The sequence below is a fragment of the Lipotes vexillifer genome, unplaced genomic scaffold, assembly GCF_000442215.2.
Source record: "Lipotes vexillifer unplaced genomic scaffold, Lipotes_vexillifer_v1.1 scaffold4, whole genome shotgun sequence".
Classification (NCBI taxonomy): domain Eukaryota; kingdom Metazoa; phylum Chordata; class Mammalia; order Artiodactyla; family Lipotidae; genus Lipotes; species Lipotes vexillifer.
The window spans coordinates 2,266,858-2,274,049 of record NW_006785876.1 but is presented as its reverse complement, the minus strand read 5'-3'; positions in this window follow the sequence as shown (position 1 = coordinate 2,274,049).

The following is a 7,192-nucleotide window of genomic DNA, read 5'->3' as shown; positions in this document are numbered from 1 at the left end:
CTCCACTCCTGACTACATGTTGTGTTGTGAGTCTGGGCTCTGGTTCCCAGCCTGGCCTGCACCTGCATCCATAATGCACTGCTGCCTTTGCTGAAGTCAATGGTGTTGCTGGCAGGGGAGCCTGAGGCCGTTCCCAGGTGACCCTGCCCTCTCAAGGCACACACACAGGCCCAGGAGGTCAGACCTGGGAGTGACGTCTTCGTATTAAATGAGACCTATTCTCTAGCCTCGCTTTCCATCACCCTGGGCAAGGGGCGCCCGCAGGAAGCCCAGGGCAGCCTCTCTGAGGACTGCAATTTCTAATTAGCCTCCGCTCTTTGAAAAGAGTAAAATGCTACACAAATGTGAGTTGTTAATAAAAACAAGTGATCTTGTTGGGGTTGAGCATGTGGCTGGCCAGGCCTCTTCCTTCTCCTTGATGGAGGCAGCGTAATAGAAAACAGTACTAGAAAGAAGCAGACCAGAAGTTTAGTCCCACGTGTTACTAACTCGCTGGGTAACCTTGGACAAAGTATGTCTTCTATGGGGGCCTCTGTGTCCTTCTGGATAAAATGAGAGTTTTGTTTGTTTGTTTTTTGTTGTTTTTGTTTTGTTTTTGCGGTATGCAGGCCTCTCACTGTTGTGGCCTCTCCCGTTGCGGAGCACAGCCTCCGGACGCGCAGGCTCAGCAGCCGTGGCTCACGGGCCCAGCCGTTCCGTGGCATGTGGGATCTTCCCGGACCGGGGCACAAACCCGTGTCCCCTGCCTCGGCAGGCGGACTCTCAACCACTGCGCCACCAAGGAAGCCCTAAAATGAGAGTTTTAAAAGTTCCTCCCGCAGGCTCAGCGGCCATGGCTCACGGGCCTAGCTGCTCCGCGGCATGTGGGATCTTCCCGGACCGGGGCACAAACCCGTGCCCCCTGCCTCGGCAGGCGGACTCTCAACCACTGCGCCACCAAGGAAGCCCTAAAATGAGAGTTTTAAAAGTTCCTCCCACCTCTGATTCCATAGCAGACCTCACCCAGGATTGCAGGCAGCAGGGCCAGACATTTAATACCTATTACATGCCTGAGGGTTCTCACCTATGGACTAATTTATCCTGCACGGTGACCCAGACAACCTCTGGGTTTATAGATGAGAACATCAAGGTTGGGAGAAGTTACATAACTCACCTAATGTCATATGTTAACAATGATGAAGCTGGTGTGTGTACATTCATGTGTGTATGTTTGGGCATCTGCACACGCACGAGTGTGTTTGTGTGCACATCGTGTGTGTGCATGTGTGCACATGAGCATGTGTGTTATGTGTGTATCTGTGTACATATCTGTGCCTTTGGTGTGGACGTGTGTGTGTGTGTGCGCATGTGGGTCTGCTTGTGTGTGTTGAGCTGCATGTGTGGGGTGCACACATGTGGCATCTGGTCAATAGCCAGTTTTGTCTGAGATGCCCCAGATGGCAGTCACCCCAGGTCCCATCCTCTCTCCTTTTCCTTCTTTCTTCCCTCGTTCCTGTGTCTCTAGGCAGAGCCACCTGAACTGCTTTTCTTTAGAAGAGAAAACAAAGCCTGCTCTTTCCAAACTCCAAATTCTTTTACCTGCTGGAAAATCCATAACAATTAACCAGATCTGCTGGAGGAAATAAGAACAACCCGGGACCTGCTGAGATGGCTGTAGGAAAGGCGGTTGTTCTCTTGCACAGGTTAAAAATTCAGAAGGTGCATTGGCCTATGATATGAGGCGCAGTCTTTTACTAAAGAGATTTAATGGCGCACAGTTCAGTTTGAACTGGAAGATTCCCCCCGATGACTCTTTATACAGTCTTCCCAAGACCTGAGTCGATATCTGGGGGGCTGGCAAGGAGCAACAATCGATTAGCTGTCTCTGCCAATGAGCATTACAAACCGAGGAGGTTGGAGGGGAGTTGCCTCATAAAATCGGCCCCGTATCAACTGGCTGCAGGGCCGTCCAGGCCGAGGCAAAGGATGGCTAATGCAAGGCCTGAGAGCTAATCAAATTCTCCAGGAACCCACTGGGCTAAATGAATCCAGAGGCCCCTCTCCTACCAGGGGGCATGTAGCAGAGGCCAGGAGCCAAGTTTCTAATAATTTCAAGCCAAAGGATCCTCAGGTGTGAGGTAAGATCTGATCGTACAAGATTTGAAGTTCTAACTAGCTGTGTTTGTGTTCTAACTAGTTCAGAAAAGAAAAGAGAGAAGTTACTGTGATACCACGTTTTTCCTTAAGCCACTGATTTGGCAACCTCAGCTGTACAAGAATATAACAAGGATTCCTGAGTAAGAAAAAAATGGCTTCCGGGCACTTAAAAAGTCCTCATGATAAAGTCTCTGCATTAAAATACATGCACTACTCAAGGAAGAGCAATTCAGACCCTCACTCAGAACCTATTAACTCTTGCTTTATACATAATTCTAATGAGCTTTATTTTTCCGGTCTCACATGACAGTTTAGTACTAGGAAACAGGTAAGATTTAAGTGAGTAAGGGATGGCTATGCTAAAGGTAGTGACGTTATTGGCCACAAGACGTAATAGCTCAGAGATAAGGCAAAGGAACTATAAAACCAGAGTGGGGTGAGCATGAAATTTGGAACCACTTAGGGCAAGGGCAAACTGTCCTATATTCTGGAGTCTCTGTATTAGTCTGTGATCAGACTGATTTCGGACGCATGCAGCAGTAAGCAGCAGCTTGCAGCAAGCAGCAGCTGGAAGCAAGATCTTAGTTCCCGGACCAGGAGTCCTAACTGCTAGACCACAGAGGCCAGAGGCTACACCCTAAACCCCCAGTTCTTGCCTGCCTTGTCAGGAAAGAATTCAGGAAAGGAGGCAGAAGGTAAATAGAAATGTAAAAAGTTTATTGGAAAAGCAGAGTACATGTGGAGAGACGCATGGGCGAACTCAGAGAGAAAGAGTCGTGCCTTTGGGAAGTTTAAATCCTTTATAGAGGGACAGTTTTCCAGGTCTTTTTTGTCTTCCTTCTGGCTAATCATCTTGTTTTGTCCCCCTGGCTAATTTGTCTCAGGACCCTCCCTTTAGGTGCACACGCGCCTCTCAGCCAAGGTGGATCTTGACGTGAAGGCATCTGGGAGAAGCAAGACTCACTATGACCTAGCATTGCCCTCTGACTTTTGACCCCCCAAGGAGACTTTCTGCGCATGTGTGGTGTCTCCCTTGCCCCAAGGAGGGGGGAAGCAGAGATCCCTTGATCCTTTATTCAAACAAGGTTTTGCCCCTCTTTGTTCTTGCCATGACTGTTATCTTAAGGCATCCACAAGAGATAAAGCCTGGCTATTTACCCTGTCTCTGTAGTTTCTTCCATTTTGGAGAGTAAACAGGAGGCTGATTTTATTTTATTTTATTTTTATTTTTAATTAATTAATTTATTTTTGGCTGAGTTGGGTGTTCGTTGCTGTGCGCGAGCTTTCTCTAGTTGCAGCGAGCGGGGGCTACTCTTCATTGCAGTGCGCGGGCTTCTCACTGTGGTGGCTTCTCTTGTTGCGGAGCACAGGCTCCAGGTGCGCGGGCTTCAGTAGTTGTGGCGTGTGGGCTCAGTAGTTGTGGCTCTTGGGCTCTAGAGTGCAGACTCAGCAGTTTTGGCACATGGGCTTAGTGGCTCTGTGGCATGTGGGATCTTCCCGGACCAGGGCTCGAGCCCATGTCTCCTGCATTGGCAGGCGGATTCTTAACCACTGCACCACCAGAGAAGTCCCAGGAGGCTGATTTTAAATGTCTAACCTGAAGCCCATCTATCTCCTGTCTCAGGAAATGCAAGCAGGAGGCTAGTGCCCAGCCCAAAGCCCACTTTTTTTCCTGCCCCATGAAATGTAAATGGGAGGCCAGTTGTAAACGTCTAACTTGGGGCCCATCTATCTCCTGCCTCAAGACTGCCAAAACAAAATGCCACAGACTGCGTGGCTTAAACAGACATTTATTTTCTCATAATTTTGGAAGCTAGAAGTCCAAGAACAGGGTGCCAGCATGGTTGGCTTCTGGTGAGGATTCTCTTCTTGGCTTGCAGACTGCTGTCTCCACACTGTGTCTTCACGTGGCCTTTCCTCTGTGGGCACAGGAGGAGAGAGAAAGCTCTGGTGTCTTTTCCTATGCTTTTAAGAAAACCAGTCCCCACTCTTATGACATCATTAACCTTAATTACCCCCTTAAAGGTTCTATATCCAAATACAATCGTATTAGGGGGTTAGGGCTTCAGCATATGAATCTGGGGGGCCACTATTCAGACCATAACAGTCGCCAACGTCTGCAGTGCCCACCATGGGACAACAGGTGATGTTCATAAAGGACTAGCAAGGGTAGCTTTTCAATCATGTGTAGTTACTTCTCTTTCAGACGGCAGGGAAATAACGGATGCATTTTATAAAGACTGCCAAAGAATATTGGCCAAAACACCGGTCTTTAAGGGAGAGGGCGCCATTTAAAAAGAATGTCACTCCTGTGAGCTGGTTCTTGTTCAGGGTCTTGACGCAGCTGTTAAGAAATGTCACCCTCAAATTAAGGATCACTTGAGGAGAATTTATTAAAGGGGTGTTTACAAAGGTGCAGGCAGAGCGGGAACCACAAGGGAGAGCACTTGTAGACCAGGCTGGGAAGGGTGGGGATGTGATGCCCCAGGCCCTGAAGCCCAGGTCAGCGAGACCCTGCGACGACGAGAAGGCAGTGAGTAGAAGGCTGACCTACAACAAGTGGAATCTCAGCTCTAGGGGGCAGGCAGATCCCAGCAAGGAGGAGGGAGGAGATGGGAAGTAAGTCACCTGAGCTCTCTATCTCTTAGCTCCTTCCCTCCAATCTCTAATAGGGGCTCCCATGTGCTAAATCTGACCTGACATCAGGCAGGGCTGAGTGCGTGGTTTCAGCCTCCTGGGGTGGAGCGTGGACACGAAAGAGTAAACCAAAGATACCCTGGTGCCTTACCTTTTCCGAGGTGCACCTGGCCCTGCAACAGGTCATCTCCCCTATCCCACTGGGTGTTGGGTAGGTGCAGGGGCTGGGGGAGTTACTTCCTCTCCTCACTTCCCTCCTTCCAACTCTGACCCTGTTTCATTCTCTTGTCTTCCCCAAAGATAAGAGAGGGAAAGAACTAACCTCAAATGTCTCTCCAGCTCCAGCTTGCCGTGTCCCACCATTAAACACCACATACCACATACACGTCCCCCTCCTCAACAAGAAGACAAACTCATTTCACACCATTAGACGTTTCAAAACGGAGCTCCATCATTTACTCAAGCCCCGCCCCACCTGAGGATCCAGTGTCACAGCCGCCACCAGTGCTGAAAAGAACAGAGGCAGCTTTTCCACACCTGCAATGACTGATTTGCACCAAACTGCTCTAATTAGCACATTCCACGCTATGATTAGGCTTCCAGGGGAAACATGCCAAATGCCATTAATTATGGATGTGATCTTAAATTATTCACTTGGAATGTTTTTTCTTCCTTGATGTGCCCCTTTCATCTCCCACTAACTTTTTGTCACATCCAAGAATAGATCCAATTAAGCCTCCAAAAGCGGGAGTTTGTTATGTCAAAGAAAATGTAAACTGAAAATGAATCACTTCTTTTTTCTCCCCAGTTGTGGCATTGGTGGTGATCAGGAAGCAACCAAAGGAGGAAAAGAGACGTGGTTTTCTTCCCTCCCTTTCCTTTCTGCAGATCTCGGCCCACGTGGCTCATCAATGCCACCTTACTCATTCTTATGGGAGCCTGGGTGGGGATCTCTTAGGCAGGTTCCTTAGAAGTAAATCCGGAGCTGAGGATTCGTGCGCAAAGGATGTTTTTAGGAAGCTAGAAAGGAGTCGGGGAGGCAGGACGAGGAAGGCGAGGCAAGGTGCAACTTCAGGCCACATCCCAGCGGGAGCTCTGGAGCATAAATTATACCTCTGCATTTCTAAGGCAAAAGGCAGCTGGACTTTCAGACTTCTGCACAGATCAGTCATTGACTAAGGACTGCCGGGAGCCAGAGAGGGTGTAAACTCCCAGGCACTTGGTCCACTACAAGTGTGGACCAAGCAGTTCCCAAAGGCAGTTCTTTGATGAGAATAACAGGCGTGGGCCATTAGAAACTAAATGGAAGCTGGAGACCGGCTGCACAGAATCTCCACTAAACGGGGATCAAGAGGATGACAGACAGCAGAATAGAAAACGGAGCCCCCCAAATCAGCATGCCCCTGTGTGGTCTGTGGGCACGGATGCTCCAAGCACCCATGTGGACCCAGCACCGTGCTGTGTGCTGTGGTAGAGACACAGGCAAGTCCTGTTGGACTCAACACTCCATGTCAGAAACTGGCCTAACACAAATGAAGAGAAAAATTTGAGGGTGTCGGATTAAATGCAGGTCTGTGTGGTTGAAACGTGATTGCTAGAAAGATTCATAAATGTGAAGAGGTTCTCCTGGGAGAGTTAGAACTGAGCTGGGTTCAAGAGGATGAAAGGGAAAAATAAAGATTCCTTACCTATAGTGCTTTATGCTGTTTTCTCTTCCTTCTGTTTTCTCATTTAAGCCTAGAAACGACTTATTATACCCTAAGGTGATATAATAGCCCCATTTTATAAACGGGAAAAATCGAGGCTCAGAAAGGTCATGGGCTGACTTGTTCAAGGTGCTCAAGTACTGTATGGTGAAGCGGAGCCTTGGGTTCCTTCCTGCCTTTAGATTCTAAGGCCTGTGTTCTCTCCACTGTGCCGCACTGCCTCCCAGGGAGCAGGATCTAGCAGGGCAGAGAGGACAAGGAAGGGCATTCTGGGTGGGGGAACCGCACGAGCAAAGTCTTAGAGGCTGAAATGTACATATAAAGGCTATGAGGAAAGGAGCTGGTCTGATTAATATCCATATTGTAGTAGCCTTGGAGGAAGGTCATTCCCACCCCCTTGATCTGTCCCTACCATGACACAGTGGAATAATAGTCTCCCTCTAGAAGGAATCCAGGCCTGGAAGCAAAGCCCATGTGGAAGTGGCTGCCTGTCCAGGCCTTTTAGAGTCAGCAGGAGTCATGTAAGAGGCACACACAGGAGACTGGGAGCCAGAGGGGTGCCCAGGGCAGGAAGGACACTGTTGGTCAGAGACCCAGGCCGCGAAAGGCTGCTCTGTTATGTCCCAGATAGGCGGGCAGCCAAGAGCAGCATAGGACAGCTAGAGATGCCCACAGACAGTGCTGCCCCAGGCCAGTCACTGCTGCTTCCTGTT